Source organism: Neofelis nebulosa, chromosome 5, assembly GCF_028018385.1.
Source record: "Neofelis nebulosa isolate mNeoNeb1 chromosome 5, mNeoNeb1.pri, whole genome shotgun sequence".
Taxonomy (NCBI): domain Eukaryota; kingdom Metazoa; phylum Chordata; class Mammalia; order Carnivora; family Felidae; genus Neofelis; species Neofelis nebulosa.
Genome location: NC_080786.1, coordinates 2,493,856 through 2,520,675, shown reverse-complemented (window position 1 = coordinate 2,520,675; position 26,820 = coordinate 2,493,856). Strand labels below are relative to the sequence as shown.

Below are 26,820 nucleotides of genomic sequence, written 5' to 3'. Positions count from 1 at the left end.
GGCTTTGAGAGGGGAGAAAGAAGCATTGTTGAGAGAGATGGGTGCCTAAAAATAGGGGACAAGAATCAGGAAATAGAGTACAACAATGAGCATTGAATTTTATACGGACTTTTCCGTTAAACTAAGGAGAAAGGCATTGTCATTCTTTTCGTTGCCCCAGTTCTTACCAAAGGGAGATTGAGGAAACAAGGAACTGGCCCCTCACTCACACCTCTTCTGACCACAGAAAGAGGAAGCTGCATTCTGTCCTGGTGACTGTTTCCAGAAGTGCCAAGCGGTGACCAGCAACATGACAAGTGTTCATGCAGAGATGGGAGCACCCAAGAGGAATATATGTGTGAAGAGCCAGGTACGGATACAACTAAGGGGTTTAAGATCAGCTTTTTCTGGTAGACCTCAAGGCCCGCCTCCCTCCCATATGCCTTCACTTTTTCATCCTTCTTTAATATTCTGATCGTCACCTGGCTGTTCTCACTCGTCTCTCTTTGTCCTTCGTCTTAAGCCTTAAGGGATAGATCCGTGGCTTGAGCCTTACATCATAAGTGTAATCCCATCCTCGAGCCCCAGTAATCCAGGGAAAAAAAAACAAAACAAAACACAATTCTGGCTTTTGAGAAAAAAGGTTTGCCAGAGGCATCAGAGAAGGAAACATTTTGCTCTTTTTTTTTTTTTTAATGTTTATTTAGTTTTGAAAGAGAGAGTGCAAGCAGGGGAGGGCGGAGAGAGGGAGACAGAGAATCTGAAGCAGGCTCCGTGCAGCCAGCCCCACATGGCAGAGCCCCACCTGGCAGCCTAACACAGGAACCGCCAGATCGTGACCTAAGCCAGAATTGGACACTTAACCAACTCAGCCAGCCGGGTGCCCCACATCTTGCTCCTTCGAGAGAATTTCTGACCTTCCTTTCCCCAGACGTGATGAGGGAACATTTCTCTGTATGTCAGAGTTCTTCCTTTTGCACAGTAGAAATGAACTGTGGGTAGTTTAAACAGAAAAGGAATTTGTTAAAGGATTTCAGGGAGTTGAGAGAGTCTCTGGGAAGGCCCGAGAAGCAGGCTTCAGGGGGATACAGCAGACTACATCCCACTGCATAACTGTTCCAGAGTTTTGGAGAAACTGCTGGCCCACTGAGCACAAGTACCACACTGGCAAGGGGTGCTGGGCCCTAGGGTCCCCCCCCCCCGAGCCTCTGCAACCGTAGCCTGTGCAGCTAGTGCTGCCACCCTTACCTGGAGGATTTCTGCAAGGTTCTTGCAGCCTCGTGTCACTAAGTTGCACTTGAATGTCTGGAAGGGCATCGGCAGAGCTGCGAGGGAGGCTGGGAAACAGAATTTCTGGACTCCGTATTGGTGAATTAAGGATTTGCCGATCAAGGAGAACTCCCTGTAGAAAGGTTTTCAAGGTTGCCCTATGGCATAAAGAATGCACGTGTCGACCGTACTTGGGGAGTTTTTGGTAACCATCTTGGGACCTTGATGGGGAATCAGCCTTTGGATGAAACTGACATGCCAAAAAAAAAAAAAAAAAAAAAAAAAAAAAAAAAGGGGCGCCTGGGTGGCGCAGTCGGTTAAGCGTCCGACTTCAGCCAGGTCACGATCTCGCGGTCCGTGAGTTCGAGCCCCGCGTCGGGCTCTGGGCTGACGGCTCAGAGCCTGGAGCCTGCTTCCGATTCTGTGTCTCCCTCTCTCTCTGCCCCTCCCCCGTTCATGCTCTGCCTCTCTCTGTCCCAAAAATAAATTAAAAAAAAAAAAAAAAAAAGAAACTGACATGCCAGAAGTCAGAGAGGAGAATTCTAAAGAAACCAATGACGTCACGGCGCTGCTGAATCAAACCAGAGCTGAAGCCCGTCCTGTCTCTGGGATCTGGCCCACCACCCAGCAAATCCCCATTGTTTGAACCTGTTTGAGTTGGGTTTTGTATTACCCACAAATGAATCCACCTTAAATTAAATAATATATAAACAAAAAATAGTTGGAAAACGTTCATGAATTTTTAGCAGTCTTGACAATTATATCCTGCTCTTTATTAACCTGTTAGATGAAAAGTAGCATCTCTCTCTGTTTTTAATCATCATGTTTAATAAATTGTTTATGAATGAAATAAAAACTCTTTTTAAGTGTTAGTTATTTCTGTTGTTTCTGTTAGCTGCTTGTTTTTAGCCTTTTGCCTTTTTTTCTATTGGGTTACTCATTTCTTATTGACTTGTAAGTGCTCATAGTGTGTGTGTGTGTGTGTGTGTGTGTGTGTGTATACTATAGGTTCTACTATGTATGTATTTAACAGGTATACACAGTACATCATATGTAACGTATGTTTCTGTCCTTCCATGGTAGGCTCAGGAAGAGAACCCAAAGGATTAGCCTTGCTTATAGTTGGCTTTAAGAATGAAACATGGAGGGGTGCCTGGGTGGCTCAGTCGGTTAAGTGTCCAACTTCAGCTCAGGCCATGATCTCACGGTTTGTGAGTTGGAACCCCCCGTGGGGCTCTGTGCTGACAGCTCGGAGCCTGGAGCCTGCTTTGGATTCTGTGTCTCCCTCTCTCTCTGCCCACCACCCCCCCCCCCCCCCACTCACGCTCTGTCTCTATCAAAAAATGAATAAACATTAAAAAAAAATAAAAAAAGAATGAAACATGGACAATTTAATAAAGTTGCAAGATACAAAATGTATAAAAATCAATTGCATTCCTATACACTATTGGAACTATTGGAGAGAAATTAAGAAAGCAATCTCATTTACAATAGTATCAAAAATAATAAAATACTTAGGAATAAATTTAACCAAGGAGATGAAAAAGCTACACACTCAAAACTATAAAACACTGATGAAAGACAGTAAAGAAGACATGCAAGAGTGTAAAGCTAGCCTGTGTTCACGGATTAGAAGAGTTGTATCATTAAAATATCCATAATGCCCAGAGCCATCTATAGATTTAATGCAATCTATCAAAATTCCAATGGCATTTTTTACAGAAATAGAAAAAATAATCCTAAAATTCATATGAAACTACAAAAGACTCCAAATAGCCCCCAAAATCTGGAGAATGAACAAAGCTGGAGGCTTTCTTTTTCTTTCTTTCTTTCTCTTTTCTTTTTCTTTTTTTAAATGTTTTTGTTTATTTTTGAAGGAGACAGAGAGACAGAGCATGAGTGGGGGAGGAGCAGAAAGAGAGGAAGACACAGAATTCAAAGCAGGCTCCAGGCTCTAAGCTGTCAGCACAGAGCCCGATGTGGGGCTCGAACCCACAAACTGTGAGATCATGACCTGAGTTGAAGCTGGACGCTCAACCGACTGAGCCACCCAGGCGCCCCTCTTTTCTTTTCTTTTAAGAGAGATAGGGGGAGGGAGAGAGAGAATCCTTAGAAAGCTCCACCTCTGTGCCCAGTTACAGGGTCTTGATCTCCAGACCATGAGATCATGACCTGAGCTGAAATCAAGAGTCAGTAGCTTAACCAACTGAGCCACCCAGGCGCCCTGGAGGCATCACTGTTTCTGATTTAAAGCTATATTACAAAACTATAGCAATCAAATCCGTGTGGTATTGGCGTAAATACCAGATACATAGATCAATGGAACATAATAGAGAGCACAGAAATAAATCTGTTTGCATTTGGTCAATTAATTTTTGACAAAGGAGCCAAGAACATACAATGAGGAAAGGATAGTCCCATCAATAAATGGTGTTGGGAAAATCATATATCCACCTGCAAAAGAATGAAACTAGATCCCTATCTTAGACTATACCAAAACATCAACTCAAAACGGATTAAAGACTTGAATTTATGACCGGAAACCATAGGGGACGCCTGGGTGGCTCAGTCGGTTGGGCGTCCGACTTCGGCTCAGGTCATGATCTCGCAGTTCGTGGGTTCGAGCCCTACGTCGGGCTCTGTGCTGACGGCTCAGAGCCTGGAGCCTGCTTCAGATTCTGTGTCTCCCTCTCTCTCTGACCCTCCCCCGTTTATGCTCTGTCTCAAAAATAAATAAATGTTAAAAAAAAAAGACTGGAAACCATAAAACTCTTAGAAGAAAACATAGGAGATAAGCTCCTTGATATTGGTCTTGGTGATCATTTTTTGGACAGGACACCCAGTGCAAAGGCAACAGAAGCAAAAATAAAGAAGTGAGACTATATCAAACTAAAAAGCACAGAATAAGAAACCATCAACAAAACTAAAAGGCAACCTTTGGAATGGGAGAAAATATTTACAAACCATATGTCCAATAAGGGCTAATATCAAAATATATAAGGAACTCATCAACTCAATGGCAAAAACAAACAAGCAAAACAGATAACTCAATAAAAAAAAACACAAAAAACAGGCAGAAGACCTGAATAGACATTTTCCCAAAGAAAACATACAAATGGCCAATGGGTACATGTTAAGATGCTCACTAATCATCAGGGAAATGCAAATCAAAACTACAGTGAGATATCGTCCCATACCTGTTAGAACAGCTATTGTCAAAAAGACGAGAAATACTAAATGCTAGAAGGATGTGGAGAAAAGGCAACCCTTGCACATTCGTTGGAGGTGTAAACTGGTATAGCCACTCTGGAAAACCAAACGAAGTTTCAGCAAGAAGTTAGAAATAGAACTACCCTGTGACCCAGCAATCCTACTTTTGGGCATGTATGCGAAGTAACAAAATCATCAGCTCAAAGAGGTATCTGTACCCCAATAGTCACCGCAGCATGGTATGGAAACAACATAAGTGTCTAGTATCTTATGCCTATAATGTTTATAAATACCTTTTCTATGTATATTTTATATTTATAAAATAAATATATATTATATATTGAAATAAGATAATATATAATATATTTAATTATTATATATATATATATATATATATATATATATATTCAGCCATAAAAAGAAGGTAACCCTGCCATATGCAACAACATGAGTGAACACGGAAGGCATTACCCTAAGTGAAATAAACCAGACAGAGGAGGACAAACACTGCATTGTATCACTTATGTGTGGACTCAGGAAAAGAATTAAAAAGCAAAACTCGTAGAAACATAGTAGAATAGTGGTTGCCAGAGGCTGGGAAGGGGGGAGATAAGGGCAGCTTGGCAAAGGGCACAAACTTTCCCTTACGAGAGGAACAAGGTCCGAGGATGTAGCGACGGCATGATGCCTATAGTTTAAACTTCCGTATTACGTAGTTGAAATCTGCTGAGACAACTTAGGTGTTCTCACACTGACACAAAAGCGACGGAAGGTGGGGATCCTTTCACAACGTATAAAGTGTCACATTGAACACCTCCCAGAAGCCTCCAGAAGTCTTCGGGAAACTTTGCAAACCTTCTCCCAGCAAACTCTTGTACCAAAGAACAGGACAAGAGGAGCAGCCTCGACCACCCCCCAGGGTGCCAGCTCCACCTTTCCCCTGCTTCCCTGACTCCACCTAATTGAAAGGAATCCCCCTTCCAGAACAAAGGAGTAGTGGGAGACCCCGACTAACAGAGATGCAGCTGTCCGTTTGTTTTTTAAGTTTACGTATTTATTGTTTTTAGTAGTCCCTGCACAAAACGTAGAGGGGCTCGAACCCACTACCCAGAGATCACAAGTTGCAGGCTCTTCCGACTGAGCCCGCCAGGTGCCCCACGGCTATTAATTTTAAATGGTAGTTTCTCTACTAATTAAAACAAAATTCTACCTTGCTGAGCGGCTTATTATATACAAAAATGGGATTTCAGGGGCGGTGTGAGGGCTGTGGCTCAATGAGCAGAGACGGTCTGTAGAGGTAGGGCAGTCCCTAACTCTGAGCCCCCCCCCCCTCCGCTGCCAGCCGGAGCCCCCCAGCCCAGCGAGAGCCCCGCCCGGGGGGCCCCACCAGCAGCACCAAGGTGGGTGAACACCCACATCCACGACCTCACCGCAGGCGGCACCAGTCAGGACAAGGCCATCGTGGGCTATGAGGAGTCGCCCTCGGTCTGGGCCACCGTCCTGGGAAAACCAAACATCCGTCAACATCATGCCAGCTGAGACTGGTGTCCCGGTCGGCCAGGACCAGTCAGGTTCTTTCGTGAATAGGCTGACACCCGGGAGCCAGAAATGTTCTTTCAATCTGGACTCGCTGCTGCAGGACAGGGGATTTCCCGTGGGTTTTCATACCAGGAGCACCTGCACAACTCCACTTTCAACACCACTGTCACGTGACTTCCAAGACGCCCATCCTGCTGAGGGGCAAGGGTGTCCAGGGTGGTGCGATCGACAAGAAATGTTACGAAATGGCCTCCCACCCAGCAGCATTCCCGGTACTGACCTCGTCCGTCCGTCTCCTTCCCCCACCTCTCCCTACTGCTTTTTCACCCCTCTCCTTCCCATACACACGCACCGTTTTTATTTGGGGGGCCATTACCCCACATGAGCTGGGGGCTGGGGCTGGATGGACAGACACCTCCCTCTACCCATACCCCTCCTCCGTGTGGTTGGAAAACTGTTTTGTTTTGTTTTTCCTGAATAAAAAAGATCCTACTAACAAAAAAACAAACAAAATGGGATTTTCCCACACATACTGTTTTAAGTTTGTTTACTTACTTGAGGCATTATCCAGTGGATAAGAATGTCTAGAATCCCAGAGAGAATATCTCTCTCTCTCTCTCTCTCTCTCTCTCTCTCTCTCTCTCTCTCTCCTCTTCCTCCTCCTCCTCCTCCTCCTCCTCCCCCCCCCCCCCCCCGCCCCCAAGTAAGAGTATAGGCACTCCAGTGGATGTTTAGAATCCTCGTTAGCTGGGGCCGGTGTATTAAAGGTGTGATAGCATTTTTCAAATGCTATCATTTGAAAAGCAAGTCCGGCTCTTGAATATTCCCCTAAATACCCTACCTTTCCTAGTTTTTTCATAACTGTGTTCTAATATTACCCTCATATGTAGTGTGTGCTGTTTCCAATATCCAAATGTTTCTATCATTTGGGCCTATGACTGGACTGATATTTTTCTGCCTTCAGAGGACTAAATTATACCTAGAAATTTTACTCTAGTGTGGGGTCCTTGTACCTACCTGGCTCGATGGTCCATCTTGCTACCGTAAGAAATTCAATTAACGGTTTTGACCCTAGTCTGTTCTTCCAAGTTATCACCATAAATAGGAATATCATCAAATAGGAAATATTGGTGTGTGTGTGTGTGTGTGTGTGTGTGTGTGTGTGTGTGTGTGTGTTGTATTTTTAGGAGAACCGTAGGATGTCGTGTTAGAAATTGTGGCTTATTACTGGGCTGTTAAGGTGTCCTTGAGGCAACCTCGTAAACCCACGTTGTCTGCCTTCCCATGTGATTAGTCATGGGTTGGCTCTTCTCATCAACTACAACAGCAAACAGCATGTCAGAGAAGTCTATCACTGTTGCAGGATCATTTTTGCCATGATACTTGGGATTCATTGTCTCGCTCCTTCGAAGAATGAAAAGGTGGACATAAAATGAGCAGCAGGCAGGAGTTTATTAGGGTGTAAGATTAGAAAGTAAGAATAGGGGCGCCTGGGTGGCTCAGTCGGTTGGGTGTCAGACTTCAGCTCAGGTCATGATCTCACAGTTCGTGAGTTCAAGCCCTGCATCGGGCTCTGTGCTGACAGCTCGGAGCCTAGAGCCTGCTTTGGATTCTGTGTCTGCCTCTCTCTCTGCCACTCCCCCACTCATGCTCTGTCTCCCTCCATCTCTCAAAAATGAATAAACATTAACAAAAAAAATTTAAAAAAATAAAAAGCAAGAATAGTAGGAAAGCTCTTTTGAATGCCCAGGACATTAAGCAAGGGTCCTTGTTTTATAAGGTTTTGGGTAGCCCACCCCTCACCCCTCACCCCTTAACCACCCCCCCTTCCCTCTCAGATCCTACCCTTATTGGCCTGGTAGCTCGAGGTGCTGGCTGGTCCATCCCTGATTGGCTCAATTCCATTATGAGAGGTGGCCTAAGACCACACTTAGGTCTTTTGTCAAATTCCTGAGGGAAGCCTCAGGGGGAGTAGGTGGGGCCTGTTACATTCTGAAGAGGAACCTTAAGCCTGAGGGGGTTTACTGTGTTCAGACCTACTCCCAGCATTGTTCCAAAATAGGTGTTTTTCCCCACCCGGGACCTCAGGTCCTATCCCTTCCCTCTCTAATTTATCCTATCTTTTCCTATCATATCACCCTGTAGTAAGTTCCAGATCCAGTGGTGATCTTGGTTATGATAGCACCTGTATCCGGGGGTACTCCTCCAATTTGGGGAGAGCATTTGTTTAAAATCATATAAGCTACTGTAAACCAATAGGACCCATCTGGCTTTTTCACAGGCCAGCCGGGTTGTTCTATGGTGAAATTGTAGGCACACTAATTTTTTCCTTAATTTAAATATGTCCTATTACATGCTTTCCAAGGATGTTTCCTAAATTGGGACCTCTAAGGCGTTTAGCCTTCAATGGGGGGGGGGGGGGGTCTGTCATCAATTGTTAGGAATCGAATCTGTCACTAAATACCTCTCAGTCCTTTAGGTATTTCATTTTTATTGGTAAAATGTTCTAAACCAGTAGGATATCTTGTATCATTGTTACTTGGGCCCCGTATCTAACAGCATAGTGGTGTAAGTAGTATTTTTATTTACAAGAGGGTTTTCTATTGATACGGTTACTGTAACATGGACGGATGTTTCTGGCTTTAGCCAGGAGACAGAGACTGCTGAGTCCCTCTGAGGGTCCCCTGGGGTTTTCTCTCCTTCGGTTATTGGTGACTTATCTGTTAGTGGGATTTGGCTTTATAAAGGGGTTAGTATTTACAGTAAATGGATTGCTGGGTTGACAGGTGTTTCTTTTTTCTTTAGGCCTATTTACATTAAAAGATTGGTTGTTTCTATTTCTCTGCCACTGTAAGTAGTTTCTGGGGTTTCTACTGGGTTTGTCTTTTCATAATTTGTTTCGCAAGGTGGAGTCCTAAATGGTTTTTTCAACGTTTTTTTTTTATTTATTTTTGGGACAGAGAGAGACAGAGCATGAACGGGGGAGGGGCAGAGAGAGAGGGAGACACACAATCGGAAACAGGCTCCAGGCTCCGAGCCATCAGCCCAGAGCCCGACGCGGGGCTCGAACTCACGGACCGCGAGATCGTGACCTGGCTGAAGTCGGACGCTCAACCGACTGCGCCACCCAGGCGCCCCCTAAATGGTTTTGACTGACGGTAGCACCTTGTAGCCTCAGGTCTGTGTGGTCTAAGGTGATTGCCACGGTCTATTTACATTCGGTGGAGGCCTGTTATCTTTATGTACACAAATGGAATCTTGACTTATTTCCTCAGCTGTTCTTATCAGTCACTTCTATGTTTCTATGGCCTGTAAATACAGTACATAAGACTGCAGTACATTCAGACTGCCTTTTAAAAACTGTTCCGTCCCTTCTGCAGGTAGCGGTGAATGTGTCTGTCCCTGTCATAATAGTTAATAGTCCTAATTTCATTATTATATTACTACTCCTCCTGGTGTTTTCCATGGAGATATTTTAAGGTATGATATGTGAAGTGTAGGCCATCTTCCTGTCCACATTGTTGCTATTGGTCAGGTGAAACCCTTTGAAATTAGTATTATTTTCTCCAGATGATCTAAGGTGTTAAGTTTTAACATCAGCGTTAAGGGGCCCAAGATGTAGTTTCTGCTTCTGGAGGATCAAATTCTCTCCTCCTTTGGTCCATAAATCTAACAGGCTTGGGGTTTCTGTGTCCAGATCAGTTTGCTGGAATTCTGTTCGAATTTTCTGTCATTTCTGGGCTGGCATAAGTTCTCACTTTGGGGACTGACTAGATACAGTTTTATCTACAGGCATACCTTAGAGATAGCGTGGGTTCTGTTCCATACCACTGCAATAAAGCAAATATCACAGTAAAGGTAGTAAAAATAATTTATGGTTTCCCAGTGCATGTAACAGATTTGTTTACGCTATATTGCGGCCTATGCAATAGCATGATATTCAAAGAAACAGTCTACATACCTTTATTGCCAAAAAACAAGAAAAATGCTGCAGAGCATCTGAGTTCCCAGTGAGTCACAATCTTTTTGCTGGTGGAGGATCCCGTCTCAGTGCTGATGGCTGCTGACTGATCGGGACGGTGCTCGCCGAAGGCCGGGGAGGCTGTGGCAACTTCTTAAACTAAGACAACAGGGAAGTGTGCCACGACCTTTCACAAATGACTTCTCCATAGCACGGGACGCTGCTTGACAGCATATTACCCACCATTTTGAACTCCTTTCAAAATTGGAGTCAGTCCCTCCAAACCCTGTCACTGCTTTATCAACCCAGCCTCTGTGACAGTCTCAATCCCTTGCTGTCATTTCAACAGTCTTCAAGGCATCTTCACCAGGAGAGGATCCCATCTCGAGAAACTGCTTTCTTGGCTCATCCATCAGAAGCAACGCCTCATCGGCTCAGGTTTTATCATGAGATTGCAGGCAGGAAGTCGGTCCTGTCTTCAGGCTCCCTTTCTTTCTTCTCGTTCTTTTTCTTTTTTTGTAATTTACATCCATGTTAGTCAGCGTATAGTGCAATAATGATTTCAGGAGTAGAATCCAATGATTCATCCCCTACCTATAACACCCAGTGCTCATCCCAACAAGTGTCCTCCTCTTTTCTTTTTTATTAAAAAAAAAAAAAATTTTTTTAAGTTTATTTATTCTTGAGAGAGAGACAGTGTGAGTTGAGGAGAGGCAGAGAGGGAGACACAGAATCCGAAGCAGGCTCCAGGCTCCGAGCTGTCAGCACAGAGCCTGACGTGGGACATGAACTCACAAACCGCAAGATCATCACCTGAGCTGAAGTCGGATGCTTAACCCACTGAGCCACCCATGTGCCCTACCAACAAGTGTCTTCCTTAATGCCCCTTGCCCATTTAGCCCATACCCCCACCAAAAACCCCTCCAGCAACCCTCAGTTTATTCTCTGTATTTAAGAGTCTTTTATGTTTTGTCCCCCTCCCTGTTTTTATATGATTTTTGCTTCCTTTCCCTTAATGTTCATCTGTTTTGTATCTTAAATTCCACGTATGAGTGAAGTCATATGATGTTTGTCTTTCTCAGACTGGCTAATTTCGCTTAGCATAATACCCCCTAGTTCCATCCATGCTGTTGTAAATGGCAAGATTTCATTCCTTTTGGCTGCTGAGTAACACTCCACTGTATATCTAGACCACATCTTCTTCATCCGTTCATCCCTCGATGGACATGTGGGCTCTTGCCATACTTTGGCTGTTGTCGATAGTGCTGCTATCAACGTGGGGGTGCATGTGTCCCTTCGAAACAGCACACCTGTATTCTTTGGATAAATACCTAGTAGTGCAATTGCTGGGTCCTAGGGTAGTTCTATTTTTAGTTGTTTGAGGAACTTCCATGCTGTTTTCCAGAGTGGCTGCACCGGCTTGCATTCCCACCACCGGCTTGCGTTCCCACCACCGGCTTGCGTTCCCACCACCGGCTTGCGTTCCCACCACCGGCTTGCGTTCCCACCGGCTTGCTTCCCACCGGCTTGCGTTCCCACCGGCTTGCGTTCCCACCGGCTTGCGTTCCCACCGGCTTGCTTCCCACCGGCTTGCGTTCCCACCGGCTTGCGTTCCCACCGGCTTGCGTTCCCACCGGCTTGCGTTCCCACCGGCTTGCTTCCCACCGGCTTGCGTTCCCACCGGCTTGCTTCCCACCGGCTTGCTTCCCACCGGCTTGCGTTCCCACCGGCTTGCGTTCCCACCGGCTTGCTTCCCACCGGCTTGCGTTCCCACCGGCTTGCGTTCCCACCGGCTTGCTTCCCACCAGCTTGCTTCCCACCGGCTTGCTTCCCACCGGCTTGCGTTCCCACCGGCTTGCGTTCCCACCGGCTTGCGTTCCCACCGGCTTGCTTCCCACCGGCTTGCGTTCCCACCGGCTTGCTTCCCACCGGCTTGCGTTCCCACCGGCTTGCGTTCCCACCAGCTTGCTTCCCACCGGCTTGCTTCCCACCGGCTTGCGTTCCCACCGGCTTGCGTTCCCACCGGCTTGCGTTCCCACCGGCTTGCGTTCCCACCGGCTTGCTTCCCACCAGCTTGCTTCCCACCGGCTTGCTTCCCACCGGCTTGCGTTCCCACCGGCAGTGCAAAAGGGTTCCCCTCAGGCTCCAGTTCTAATTCTTGTTCTTTTGCTGTTTCCACCACATCTGCAGTCATGTCCTCCGCTGAAGTCTTGAATTCCTCAAAGTCACCCCTGAGGGTTAGAATCAACTTCTTCCAAGCTCTTTGTTAATGTTGATATTTTGACCTCTTCCCACGAATCACGAATGTTCTTAATGGCATTAAAAAAAAAAAATGGTGAATCCTGGGGCACCTGGCTGGCTCAGTCTGTAGAGCACGTGACTCCTGATCTCAGGGCCATGAGTTCGAGCCCCATGTTGGGCCTAGAGCTTACTTTAAAACAAAACAAAACAACAACAAAAAAACGGTGAATCCTTTCCAGTTTACTTTACCCTGGTCCATCAGAGGAATCACCATGGCGACTCTGGCAAGTTACAACATGTATTACTTTTTTTTTTTTTTAAATTTCTTTAATGTTTATTTATTATTGACAGATGGAGAGAGACAGAGCATGAGCAGGGGAGGGGCAGAGAGAGGAGGAGACACAGAATCCGAAGCAGGTTCCAGGCTCTGAGCTGTCAGCACAGAGCCCGACACGGGGCTCGAACTCACAAACTGCGAGATCATGACCTGAGCCGAAGTCGGACGCTCAACTGACTGAGCCACCCAGGCGCCCCAACATGTATTACTTAAATAAGAAAACTTGAAAGTCAGAATTACTCCTTTTTCCATGGCCTGCAGAAGGGATGTTGTGTTAGCTAGCAGGCAAGAAAAAAGTTAAAATCTCTTGCTATGCCTCCATCAGAACTCTTGGGTGACCAGGTACACTGTCAAGGAGCATGATGAAATAAATCCTTCCTGCAGAGCAGTTCTCAACGGTAGGCTTCAAATCTTCAACCAATCAGATTGTACACAGATGTACTGTCATCTAGGCTTTGTTGCCCCATTTCTACAGCACAGGCAGTGTGGTTGAGCATAATCCTCCAGGGCCGTAGAATTTTCAGGATGGTGAGCAGGCACTGCCTTCCACTTACAGTCACCAGCTGCATTAGCCCCTAACAGGAGAGTCAGCGCGTCCTCTGAGGCTGTGAAGCGCAGCCCTGCCTGCTAGATCTCTGGGTCCCTTGCTACAGCTCCACGTCAGCACCTGCTGCTTCCCTCCTTGCACCCTGAGGTTATGGACTCCACTCCCTTCCTTAAACCTCATGGACCTCCCTCTGCTGGCTGCAGACTTCTCTTCTGCAGCTTCCTCACCTCTCTCAGCCTTCCTAGAATCGAAGAGAGTTGAAGCCTTGCTCCGGATGAGGCTTTGGCTTAAGGGAAGGTTGTGGCTGCTTTGATATTTTGTCCAGACCACTACCAATTTCTCTCCGTATCAGCAATTCGGCTGTCTCACTTTCTTAGCGTGTGTGTTCACTGGAGTAGCACTTTTAATTTCTCTCAAGAACTTTTCCCTTGCAGTCGTGGCTTGGCTAGCCAGTGCAAGAGGCCTAGCTTTTGTTCGTTCTCAGCTTTTGAGATGCCTTCCTCACTAAGCTTAATCATTTCTAGCTTTTGAGTTCAAGTGAGAGACAGCAACTCTTCCTCTTACTTGAACACTTAGAGGCCACTGTAGGGTTATTAATTGGCCTCATTTCCAAACTGTTGTGCTTGGAGGAATAGGAGACCTGAGGGGCAAGAGAGAGAGAGAGAGAGAGAGAGAGAGAGAGAGAGAGAGAGAGGGAAATGAGGAGTGGCTGGCTGATGGAGCAGTCACGACACACACAACATTTATTAAGTTCACCTTCTTATATTCTGGTCCCCAGAACAATTAAAATAGTAACATCAAATATCATTGATCACAGATCACCGTAACAGATATAGTAACAACGGAAAAGATTGTAATATCATGAGAATTACTAAAATGTGACACAGAGACACAAAGTGAGCAAACGCTTTTGGGAAAAAGTATTGATAGACTTGGTTAGGCAACGTTGCCACAAATTTTCAATCTATAAAAAATGTAATGTTGGGGGGTTGAGCGTCCGACTCCTGAGCTCAGGTCGTGATCTCACAGTCCATGAGTTCGAGCCCCACGTCGGGCTCTGTGCTGACAGCTCAGAGCCTGGAGCCTGCTTTGGATTCTGTGTCTCCCTCTCTCTCTGCCCCTCCCCTGCTCATGCTCTGTCTCTCTCTGTCTCCAAAATAAACAAAAACATGAAAAAAAAAATTTTTTTAATGCAATGTCTGCCAAGCACAATAAAGCAACGAGCAATACAATGAGGTATGCCTATAGTTACATTTAGTTCCATGTTCCATTTTTTGATTAATTTTGTGAAGTGTGTAAGGTCCGTGTCTGGACATATTTTTATGCACATAGATACCCTGCTGTTCCAGCACCATTTATGGAGGAGACACTCTTTCCTCTATTGTATTATCTTTCCTCCTTTGTCAAAGATCAACTGACTATGTGGGTCATTTTCTGGGCTCTCTATTCTGTTCCACTGATCTGTTCTTTCACCAATACCGTACTGTCTTCATCACTGTAGACTTACATTAAGTCTTGAAGTTGTTGGGTAGTGTCTGTATTCTAACGTCATTCTTCCCCTTTAATATTGAGTGGGCTATTCTGGATCTTTTGCCCTCCGTGTAAATTTAAGGATCACTTTGTTGATATCCACATAATAACTTGCTGGGATGTAACTGAGATTTGTTTCTTCTCTAAGTGTATTAGCTTGGATTTCCTCTCTAAGTCAGTTATCATTGCTTATCCACTTTCCATCTTCCAAAATGTTGTTGACATCTCCCATGATGATATTGAAAAGTATGATGATGGGGGACATCTTTGCCTCATTCCTGATCATAGTAAGAAAACTCTGAGTTTCTCACCATTTAAGTATAATAACATTTGTACATTTCTTGCAGATGCTCTTAAATTGAGCAAGTTCCCCTCTATTCCTAGATTGCTGAGTTTTTATCATAATTGATGTGGAATTTTATCAAATGTTTTTCCTGCATCTATTGCCCAGAAACAGGGCAAGTGTCAGAAGAGACTAGGTCACAGTTGGTCGTAATCGGGGATACAAGACATATGCCCATTCCAAACCCTAACCTACACAAATATGTACATTGTACCTGAAGGTAAAGCTTAAGAGTCTGGACTGCCTTGCTCAGATGGGGCCTCTCTAGCTGCTGAGGTATCCTTCACTAAGAGACACCTGGGAACCTTGATGACTGGTTAGCACAGGAATTCATCAGGTACCCGGCAAAATGATTCTACTGTTGCTAGTTTAAAGCTAACGTCTCTGAAAGGTTTGGGGGTTGTGCTCTCTCTCCCCTGGAGGCTAGGCAGGCAGATGAGGACCAGTCAGAACTCCACGGGTCTGTCATGTCCTGGTTGGCTGATGGGGTGCATTCTTCATATGTGTGCATCAATATTTCAGGGTAGGGGCACCTGGCTGGCTCAGGCCATACAGCATGTAACTCCTGATCTCAGGGTCACGAGTTCAAACCCCATGCTGGGCAGAGAGCTTTAAAAAAATTTTTTAATAGTTTTTAAATTTTTCATTTTATTTTAGAGAGGGGGGTGGGAGGGAGAGAGAGAGCGAGCGAGAGAGAGAGAATGAGTCCCAAGCAGGCTCCATACTCAGTGCAGAGCCTGATGCAGGGCTCAATCCCATGACTCCAGGATCCATGACTCCAGGATCATGACCTGAGCCAAAATCAAGAATCAGACGTTCAACTGATTGAGCCACCCAGGCACCCCTAAAATTTTTTTAAAAAAAGAAAAAAAAAGGGGTGCCTGGGTGGCTCAGTCGGTCCAGCGTCCGACTTCAGCTCAGGTCACGATCTCACAGTCCGTGGGTTCGAGCCCCGTGACGGGCTCTGTACTGACAGCTCAGAGCCTGGAGCCTGCTTCGGATTCTGTGTCTCCCTCTTTCTCTGACCCTCCCCCGTTCATGCTCTCTCTCTCTCTATCTGTCTCAAAAATAAATAAATGTTAAAAAAAATTTTTTTTTTTTAAAAAGAAAAAAAAAATAGTTCAGGGTGGCCACGACCTCTTACAGTGAAAGTCTCAGTAGAAGCCAGGTCATGTGAGCAGGCTGTTGACAGTACAAAGAACCTGCCAATTTCAAGCCCAAACCCCCACACATGTGCCTGTTCCCCCATGAAGGCACAGCTGGAAGAAACTGCTGCCTTGCTAAGATGAAGCAGGGCTGGCTAACTCGGGTATCCTTCACCAAGAGACACTTGGGAGCCTTGATTGCTGGAGAAGCCACAGACCTCATTAGGAAGCCACTCCAAGTACGGACTGTTGCCAGTTTAAAGCTTCTGCCTTAAGGTGCTTGGTTCACTCAGTCAGTTGAGCATCCGACTTCGGCTCAGGTCATGATCTCGCGGTTCGTGAGTTCGGGCCCCGAGTCGGCCTCTGTGCTGACAGCTCAGAGCCTGCAACCTGCTTCGGATTCTGTGTCTCCCTCTTTCTCCGCCCCTCCCCCACTCACACTCTGTCTTTCTCTCTCTCTCTCTCTCTCTCTCTCTCTGTGTCTCTCAAAAATAAATAAATTTTTTTAATTAAATAAATAAATAAAGCTTCTGCCTTAAAAAGATTTTTCTGGAGTTGGGCTCCCTCCCGGTTGGAGGCTATGCAGTTGGTGGGAGCCAGCCTGAGCTCCAGAGGCCTGGAGTGTCCATGCTGCCAAGGGTGGCTGATGTATATTGTGTAAGCATGGGCCACTTGGATTGGTTCAGCAAGGGACCTGAAACAGGGCCAGTGCTGAGAGAACCAGACACAGGAGTGGTGTATTGTGGGTCCAAGGAATCTGGATAGTTCCAAGCCCTAACCTCCACAAACGCCTACGTGGGGGCCGATGGCAGGGCACCCTAGAATATGCCACGATGGCATATTATTTTGAAGTAAAGTTACTCACACAGTCAATGCAAGAATACCCTCTGCCCCCCTTTTCTCTAGAAAGCAGGAAATGAATCTCCCCTGTGAAATGTACCCTTCCTGTACCAAGAGGTAAAGACACATCCTTATTTCCAGAGAGAGAGCACTCAGAGCTGAGAAGGCTAGATAAACAAACCTTAGTACTTTTACTAATTTATTACCCCAGCCCAAACCCAGTTTAGATTCCCTTTCTTTTTTGCGAGAGAGAAAGAGAGAGCAGGCACGCGCATGAGCAAGTGAGCATGAGTCGGGGAGGGGCAGAGGGAGTGAGAGAGGATCCCAGGCAGGATCCATGGCTAGTGTGGAGCCCGACACAGCGCTCGGTCTCACGACTGTGTGATCATGGCCTGAGCCAAAAATCAAGAGTTGGAGGCTTAACCTACCGAGCCACCAGGCCCCCCTAGACTCCCTTATTTTTTTTAATGCTTATTTATCTTTGAGGGGGGTGAAGGGGCAGAGAGAGGGAGACAGAGGATCCAAAGCAGGCTCCGCACAGGTGGGGCTCTGTGCTGATGGTACAGAGACTGATGTGGGGCTCAGTCTCATGAACTGGGAGACCATGACCCGAACCAAAGCCAAATGCTTAACTGACTAAGCCATCCAGGCACCTCCCTTGATTCCCTTACTAATTGAGCTCTTGAAGTAACTTTTCTTTGTCCTGTTAATTACTCACAGTTCTATTGGTTCTTTGTCTAAAAGTAGGAATTTTGCCTGCCTTGGTCATTTCTTTAGGTCTCAATTTTAATATTGCGCTTCTGTGCACAGGTATTTAAATGTGTTTTTTTTTTCTCCTCTTAATTTGTCTTATGTCAATTTGATTCATAGATCAGCTAGAAGGATCTAGAAGAGTAGAGACAAATTTTCTTCCCCAACAGATGGCATAGTCAGCAGGATGAATTTAACACTGCTGTAGCTGACAGACCCAGGACATCTGACAAAAGCCAGCAGAAGGTAAGAATCCTTATCGTGTCAACCTCCCAGATGTCAGCCTGAGGGTCTAATGGGGCAAGATTGGTGAGAGACTTTTCCCCCCCTCAATTTCTGAATTTAGATTAGTAGGGAAAAATAATTGCATAACTAGTTCCTTGGGCTTAGTGACTCTGGTAAGTTTGGGAGAATACTCTTGGTTTAACTTAACCCATTCCATCCCAGCAATGGTCACCATTTTTCTTTGTTTTTGTCTTGTGTATATTTGTCATGAGAAGGAACTACCATAGGGGGAAAACATAGGCATGTGACCTATAAACCTGATGTTCAAGCTGGCTTCACACACAGTTGCATTTACAGTTCTCATCAGAGCAGCATCTGTTTAGGTAAACATTGCAGCGGCTCCTCTATGTGAAAATCAGATGAGGTATCTCCTTTCATCTTGTTTCATGTCCTAAAAGCTTGGCTTTGTGACCGGTGAAAATATTCCCTCTTGTCTCTACCATCTGTGGGGGGTATTTAGTGGGGTGCACTTAGTGGGATGCACCTTAGTGGCCTGTCAATAGACTAGGGTTCCAAGATGTGCAGTTAAACACAGCACTGTCTTTGCCCGGCTGTGCCAACTCTCAGGGGAGTCTGTCATAAGAGGTCCCAGCCCATAAGGGACCTTTGTCGTTTCAGCATTTGTTGCTTGTTAGTACTGGAAAGTCCCATTCCAGTCGCACCTGCTCAGTGACACATATTAGCAGGTCTGTGACTGGAGGTGTCTCACATTCTCATGGGCGACCAGAGACACCATTTTCAATGCATCAGCCTTACTGCCTTTGTAATGAAGACCTTCGTTATCTTTTTTTTAGGTTTATTTATTTATTTTTGCAAGAGATGAGCAGGGGAGGGAGAGAGATTTTCAAGCATGAGCAGGGGAGGGGCAGAGAGAGAGGGAGAGAGAGAGAATCCCAAGCAGGCTCTGTGCTGTCGGCACAGAGCCTGACATGGGGCTCAAACCCATAAACCGTGAGATCATGACTCAGTCAAAATCAAGAGTTGGATGCTTAATGGACTGGGCCACCCAGGTGCCCCAAAGGCCTTCATTTTTTTATGCTCTTTGGGGGAGTAAACTTTTGGATCATGAAGGTTGCATCCCCTATGCCCTCTCCAGAGACACCTCTTGTAGCAATGGTCTAAGCCTGGAAATTGGCATCTGGGCATTCCCATTAAAAAAAAAAAAAAAAAAAAAAAAAAAAAAAGCTTATTACTTTGAGTCACTAATGAGATTAATAAGGTCCTACTTGTCAATGGCCAGATGATGGATCCTTTAAATTGCTTATATTATTTGTAGAAAGATCTCAATTGTCATATTAGCATAACAGGGTTTTTTTAATGTTTATTTATTTATTTTGAAAGAGAGAGAGTGTGTGAGCAGGAGATAGGCAAAGAGAAAGGGAGAGAGAGAATCCCAAGCAGGCTCAACCGGAGTCGAAGAGTACAATCACTAAAATGAAAACTACATTAGAGGGAGTCAGGAGCAGATGAAAGGATGCAGAAAAGTGGATCAACAATCTGGAAGACAGGGTAATGGAAAGTATCAAGGTACACAGCAAAAACTAATAAAGAATAATTTTTAAATGAGACAACATCAAGTATGTTAACATTTGTAATTATAGGGGTCCCAGAAGGAGAAAAAAGAGACAAAGGGACAGAAAACTTACTTGAAGAAATAATAGCTGAAAACTTCCCTAACCTGCAGAAGGAAACAGACATCCAGGTCCAGGAAGCACAGAGAACCCCAAACAAGATGAATCCAAGGAGGACCACACCACAACATGTAATAATTAAAATGTCAAAGATTCGAGATAGGGGATCTTAAAGCAGCCAAAGAAAAGCAGCTACTTATGTACAAGAAAGACCCCATAAAGCTATTAGCTAATTTTTAAGCGGAAACTTCGGAGGCCAGAAATGAGTAGCATGATATATTCAATGTGTGGAATGGGGTGGGGGAGGGAGCGCCTGGTTGGCTCAGTTGGTAGAGCCTGCAACTCTTGATCTTGGGGTCATGAGTTTGAGCCCCACATTGGGCGTAGAGCCTACTTGAAAAAAAAAAAAGATAAGACAAAGTGCTGAATGGGAAAACAAAAACAAAAAGAGAACGAAGAATAATCTTCTTGGCAAAGTTATTCAGAATTGAAAGGTTTTTTTTTTTTTAAGTTTATTTTTTGAGAGAGAGAGAACCAAGTGGGGGGGGGGGGTACAGAAAGAGAGGGAGAGTGAAGACCCAAAGCGGGTTCTGCGCTGATGGCACAGACCCCCGACGCGGGGCTCAAACTCACAAGCCATGAGATCACGACCTGAGCCGAAGTCAGAAGTTCAAGCAACTGAGCCACCCACACACCTCAAAATTATTCAGAATTGAAAGGGAGGACTGCCGGGGTGGCTCAGTGTGGGGAGTGTGCGACTCTTGATCTCAGTGTCATGAGTTTGAGCCCCACGTTGGGAGTAGAGGTTACTTAAAAATAAACTTAAAAAAAAAAAAAAAAAGAATTGAAGGAAAGAGTTTCCCAGACAAGTAAATGTTAGAGTTCATCACCACTAAACCAGCCTTACAAGAAATGTCAGAGAGAGTTTTTTTTTTTAAGAGGAAAAGGCCATAATTAGAAGAAAATTGTGAGGGGCACCTGGGTGGCTCAGTCGGTTAAGCGTCCGACTTCGGCTCAGGTCATGATCTCACGGTCAGTGAGTTCAAGCCCCGCGTCCGGCTCTGTGCTGACAGCTCAGAGCCTGGAGCCTGCTTCAGATTCTGTGTCTCCCTCTCTCTCTGCCCCTCCCCCGTTCATGCTCTGTCTCTCTCTGTCTCAAACATAAATAAACATTAAAAAAAAAATTTAAAAAAAAAAAGAAGAAGAAAATTGTGAAATGAAAAAAACTGCATGAGTAAAAGCAAACAGTTAAGTAGTAGATCAAAAACATACAAAACTAATATAAGGATAAAAAGACAAAAGTAGTAAAATCAGTTATGTCTAAAATATTAGGGGATTCACAAAATAATATAAGACATGACATCATAAACATAAAACATGGAAGGGGGCAGTAAAAATGTAGTGGTTTCAGAATGTGTTTGAATGTAAGCAACTGTCAACTCAATTTAGCCTGCTATATAGTGAGGATGTTATATATAAACTTCAAGGGAACACAAGTCAAAAACCCATAGTGGATACACAAAAAAATAAAGAGAAAGGAATCTGAGCATAACACTAGAGAACGTCGTCAATCACAAGGGAAGAAACAGAGGAGAACGACAAAACCAACCAGGAAAAAAATTACCAAAATGGCAATAAGTACGTACCTATCGACAGTCACTTTCAATGCGCATGGTCTAAATGTTCCAATGAAGAACAGAGGGTAACCGAATGGATTAAAAAATAAAAACCAAGACCCATCCGTACGATGCTTATAAGAGACTCACTTCAGACGTAAAGACACATACCGACTGAAAGTAAAGGGACAGAAAAAGACAGTCCATGGAAATGGAAGTAAAAAAAAAAAAAAAAAAAAGCCAGGGTAGCAGTACTTCTATCAGACAGAATAGACTTGGAGATAAAGACAAGAGATGAAGAGGGGCAGTACCTAATGACAAAGGGGTCAAGCCAACGTGAGGATATAACAATTTTAAGTATCAATGTACCAAATACAGGAGCGTGTAATTACATAAATTTGTAACAAATATTAACAGGCATACAGGGAGAGATTGACATTAACACAATAATAGTAGGGGCTTTAACACCCCACTCACGTCAGTGGATAGATCGTGCAGACAGAAAATCAATGAGGACACCTTGGCCTTGAATGACACATGAGACCAGATGGACCCACGTGATATATATAGAACCATCCAAACAAAATAGCTTAATACCCATTTTCTTCGCCCTGGAGGTGTGCAGGCGATTCTCGACTGACACGAGGTGCACAGGTCTGGAGGGTCCTAGCTCCCTGGCCAGACTAATGGAACACATACTGTGCATGTACAGGCTGCACAGGTTAGGGCGGCCAGGGTCCTGGAACAGGACCGTGTATCTTGAGGCCAGCTAACGGAGGGGGCTGTTAGGGGTACCTGGCTTCATGCCTTAACCTACCCACATGTGTATATTCCCCTGCAGACATAGCTGGAGGAGTCTGGACTGCCTTTTAAGGCTGGGCAGGAGAGATACTCAAGTACCCTCTAGTAACAGACATCGGGGAGCCTCGATGCCTGGGGAAGCTTGGGAGCGGGAGTCCAAATGGGGACTGACGATCACCACTTAAAGCTGCTGCCTCAGAAATATTCTCTGGGTGGGAGCACCCACCTCCCCAGAAGCTAGGTGGTTTTGGAGGACTGTCTGAGCCCCAGATGCCTGGAGGGCCCTGAGAGCCCAAGGCTAGCTGGGCATGCATATGACCGGGCATGCATGGTGGCAGGGTGGGCCAAGCATCTGAAGTAGGGCAGCTACAGGGAGAGGCTTAGTTGCAGAAAGGGCTATTGGGCCCACAACTGAGCACCTGCCTGATTCAAGCCATAAGCCACACAAATGCACATATTCCCTCTGAAGAGAAAGCTGGAGAAATCTCAGCTGTCTTGCTAGGGCTGGGAGTGGGGGGGGCCTTGCACAGAACGGTCCCATCTGTCCAGTTCTGAGCCCTAACGTGCACAAATGAGCACAGGTATTGGCTTTTCCTCCATCCCTCGCCTAGGATCACATTCCCAAATAAATGACTTACACATAAGTTTTAATGACGAAGCCTGACTTCAGGGGAATCAGGCTGAGATACCCAGCGTCTATAAAAATTCTTTCGCTTCAGATTATAGAATCAGCTACGGAGTTAAGATTTATTCCAGATTTGTGAAGACTCCTGTCAGAATTCCTTCTCCCACGTGTACACGTCCTGTCCAGCCCGCCCACCCCAAATCCCACTCCACCATGGTTTCTTGCAACGTCTTGTTTGAGACCGCTCCGGGCAGTAAGCCACAGTCACTTCTCTCTGCAGAAAGCCCCAAGCGGACACGTATGGCACGTGACAAAGGCATCTTACGAAAGCGTGGCTGAGGCAAAGAGTTTCTGTGATGGAAGAGGCTCTTCACCCTGAATAATCTCAGGTACAAGCCGGGCCTAAAAAACTTCGGTTTGGAAAGCACCTTGAACCATGAGCTTGTACACGACTCAAGGCAGACACCTAAAGTATCTGGCAAACTCACCGCTCTGTAACACTTAATCTTTTGTGTCCATATTCCCAGCGATAATTATAATTATAGTTGTATTTGTAACCATGCGCAAAGCGGATGTGTGGTTTCTTGACCAAATAACTTGCGATCATTGGACTTCTGGGCAATTGTTCACGGATAGTTTTTCATCTATTTCTTTTTTGAAGTTTGTTTATGTATTTATTTTGAGAGACAGAGAAAGCACACACGTGAGGAAGGGGCAGGGAGGAGAGGGAGAGAGAGAATCCCGAGCAGGCTCTGCATCACCAGTGCAGAGCCTGACACGGGGCTCGCACTCAGTAGCCGTGAGACCGTGATCTGAGCCGAAATCAGGAGTCAGGCGCTTAACTGACCGAGCCGCCCAGGCGCCCCAATGGATCGTTTTTTAAACAGGATAAATTCATGGCTGTCATGCAGACAGACTAGAATAGGTCAGAGATGATAGTGAACTCATTGACAAGTTGGACGACTAAGACATTACGGGTGGTTCAAATTCAAAGGTCCACACGCATATAAATAACACTGAGAGGGACTTACAGATGGTGCAAAGTTGGAAAAACTCAAAGAGAAAGGGAATTCTATGGTATTTCCACGTATCAAAATGTATCTGCGTGTGTGTGGACAAGAGCCATTGGCGCTGTTCCCAGCCATCTACAATTCACAGACACAAAAGAGCTCAAGGACAATGAAAAGCACAGACGCTTCACAGAATTGGATAACCCAGAAGGGGGTTTAGACCCCACCTGCCTGTTTTTCCATTGAACGCGCCCAGTAATCATTTTGCTCTGGTTCAACCGTCTTTCACATTTCTCCCTACGTTGTCCGGTTTAACCCCCTTATTTCACAGATAAAGAAAAGGAGGCCTAGGTGAAAATAGCAGCCGTAATAATGTATCGGCCACAAAGAAGGGCAACCACATCGGAGGATCTGGGACATTTGCTTCTCTGGGACTATGCTGAACCTGTACTTTTTTGGGTTTTTTTTAATGTTTATTTATTTATGAGAGAGAGAGAGAGAGAGAGAGAGCATGAATGGGGGAGGGTCAAAGACAGGGAGAGAGAATCTGAAGCAGGCTTCGCACTGTCAGCACAGAGCCCAACACAGGGCTCAGTCCCACGAACAGTGAGATCGTGACCTGAGCCCAAGTAGGACGGTTAACCGACTGAGCCACCCAGGCGCCTCTGGACGTGTCCTTCTGGCTGTTACTTCCCAATCTTCCTGCATTCCCTTTGTTGTTTTATTTCCACGGTTCCTGTAATTGACCTGTTGCTTTTCATTTTCTAATATCATCACTGGGCCAACCTTGTTCTTGCCCTGGGTCAAGGTGACAGGCTAGCTTGCCTAGTGACTTCACATACCTGACCTCAGCCACTGTCATTTTATTTGCCAAACTTTGAATAAAGCAGAGCCTTATGTTGTTCCTGCATCGTGGGTACCGATGACTATCTACAGATAAACCTGAGGTTTGCGATCAGAAAACAAGAATTGCTTTGAATCCCACAAACCAAAAGTAGATGAACCTTAAGTATCTTTTCATTAGCTTGCTGGTTTCTCAGTTTCAGTTTTCTCTCAAAAGAGCTAAAGAGAGGGGCACCTGGGTGGCTCAGTCGGTTAAGCTTCCGACTTCTCAGGTCATGACCTCACAGTTCGTGGGTTTGAGCCCCGTGTCAGGCTCTATGCTGTCATAACAGCTCAGAGCCTGGAACATGCTTCAGATTCTGTGTCTCCCTTTCTCTCTGCTCCTCCCTGACTTGCACACACTCTCTGTCTAACAATAAACAAACATTAAAAAAAATTTTTAAAGGGGCATCTGGGTGGTTCAGTCAGTTGAGCATCTGACTTTGGCTCAGGTCGTCATCTCACAGTTCTTGGGTTTGAGCCTCATGTCGGGCTCTGTGCTGACAGCTGCTTCACATTCTGGTTCTCCCTCTCTGTCTCTCTATCCCTCCCTGGCTCATGCGCGTGCTCTCTCTCTCTCAAAAACAAATAAAAATATTTAAAATATTAAAAAAAAAAGAAGTCTGCCTTCCCAGAGTGTACAGTTCAAACAGGGGTCTTGATATATACCGTGGGCTGAAAATGCCTTGAGTCAAGAATGACAGGGACATGAAACAAACAGGAAATCAGACGGCAAGGCTTCTCAGTCTGCAAGTGCGATGGGACAAGATGGAGGACCATCGGGTCAGATTTCCCAGCCTACGGCGCACCTGAGCAAGGTCCAGCTGCGTGTAGGGCTTAGGAAACATGGTGACAATCATCCAAGGAAGGTAAAAGTAACAAGGAACCAGAACATTCAAAGTTACCTACAAGAAAAAAATATATATATATTAAAAAAAAAAAAAAAAAAAAGGGGGCGCCTGGGTGGCTCAGTCGGTTAAGCGTCCGACTTCAGCTCAGGTCACGATCTCACAGTTCGAGCCCCGCGTCCGGCTCTGGGCTGTCTGGCTCAGAGCCTGGAGCTTGCTTCCGACTCTGTGTCTCCCTCTCTCTCTACCCCTCCCCCGTTCATGCTGTGTCTCTCTCTGTCTCAAAAATAAATAAACGTTAAAAAAAATTAAAAAAATATATATATACAAAGTTACCTACAAGAGAAAGTACCTTGATTCATTTCGGTTGGCATTGCTTGCTCTAAATAGTATGGCATTGGCCTCCCTATACTTGCCTAAGGGAAAAGATTTGTGGTCCTGTTGTTCTTTCTTCTGTTTTACTGACAAACGAAAGGGCAAAAGGTAGAAGGCCACTCCCAGTTGGCAAAGTTCTGACACTAAACCAGCTGAACTAAGGAGGACACACATGAGATTGGTGTGGATGAGTCCAGATAGAAGTTAAGTCATAAGGAAAAAAAAAAAGCCATATAGTAAACAATACAGAACGAATAAGGGAGGAACAGAGTGAGAGACCACAACCAGTTTCACTAGATGGTTACTTGTTATAAGGCTCTTTAAATTCATATTGAGACTGGATTCACATTGTTTAACCTTGACACTCCAGAGGGAGGTCAGATCAGGCATTCTCAAAGAATGGGGTCTTAAAATGCCTACCCTTGGTGTGGTATACGGTAGTTTGGGATAGGGTGCCACCTAGTGGTCGATGGTAAATTTATGTTTTCAAGTCAGGGGTGGGTAGGCAAAGTCAAAGGTCTACACTGGTACCGTCCAATGCATCTGCAACGAGAGCCACATATGTGGGAAGTATGTAGACAGCTGAGGACCATGCGGGTGTTAGCAGTTTCTGTAGAAATGGACAAAGGTTGTGGGAGGCATGTCTTGAGAATAGAGATCATGAGTGATGATTCTAGGTTTGACCCCGCATCCCTGCAACCAGGCCATTCTTCTGGCCTAAGAATCTGTTGGATGATCCAGAGGCCACAGGCACTGAGCCTTATTCTGGGCCCCCAGCTCTTAATTCAGGAATGTTTTGGACCAGCTGTATTGACCTGAGGTCAGAGAGGGTCATGAATGAAGACTATTTGTGCTGAGGGTACTTGAGGAGTGCCCCAGGGCCCTAGTGTATATTGTTTAACCCCAGGTTTAATGAGGGTCACCTGGCCCTGCACATATCCAGGCTGATATATACACACAGGAGGCATGGGCCTAGGAGGGGCAGTGGAGCTTCTGGAAAGCCTAATGTGACCTTGGCTTACCGGCACTTTTCCATTGGCAACCCACCAGCACACG

At 45.4% G+C, this 26,820-nt stretch overlaps 1 long non-coding RNA gene and 1 pseudogene across 2 annotated transcripts in view; one reads left to right on the top strand and one right to left on the bottom strand.

Moving 5' to 3' along the window:
* The first annotated feature begins 1,765 nt into the window (after positions 1-1,765).
* Positions 1,766-6,575, top strand: LOC131513028 (uncharacterized; annotated as a pseudogene).
* Positions 6,576-12,718: 6,143 nt separating this feature from the next.
* LOC131511561 (uncharacterized) overlaps positions 12,719-26,820 on the bottom strand; it is a 42,995-nt gene continuing 28,893 nt past the window's right edge. The window contains exon 3 of one of the 2 annotated variants that reach the window (XR_009261582.1): positions 12,719-13,723. This is a non-coding gene — a long non-coding RNA (uncharacterized LOC131511561). Of the gene's footprint in view, positions 13,724-14,082; positions 14,234-26,820 lie in introns of those variants that run through there. The other variant, XR_009261580.1, reaches the window with a different exon arrangement.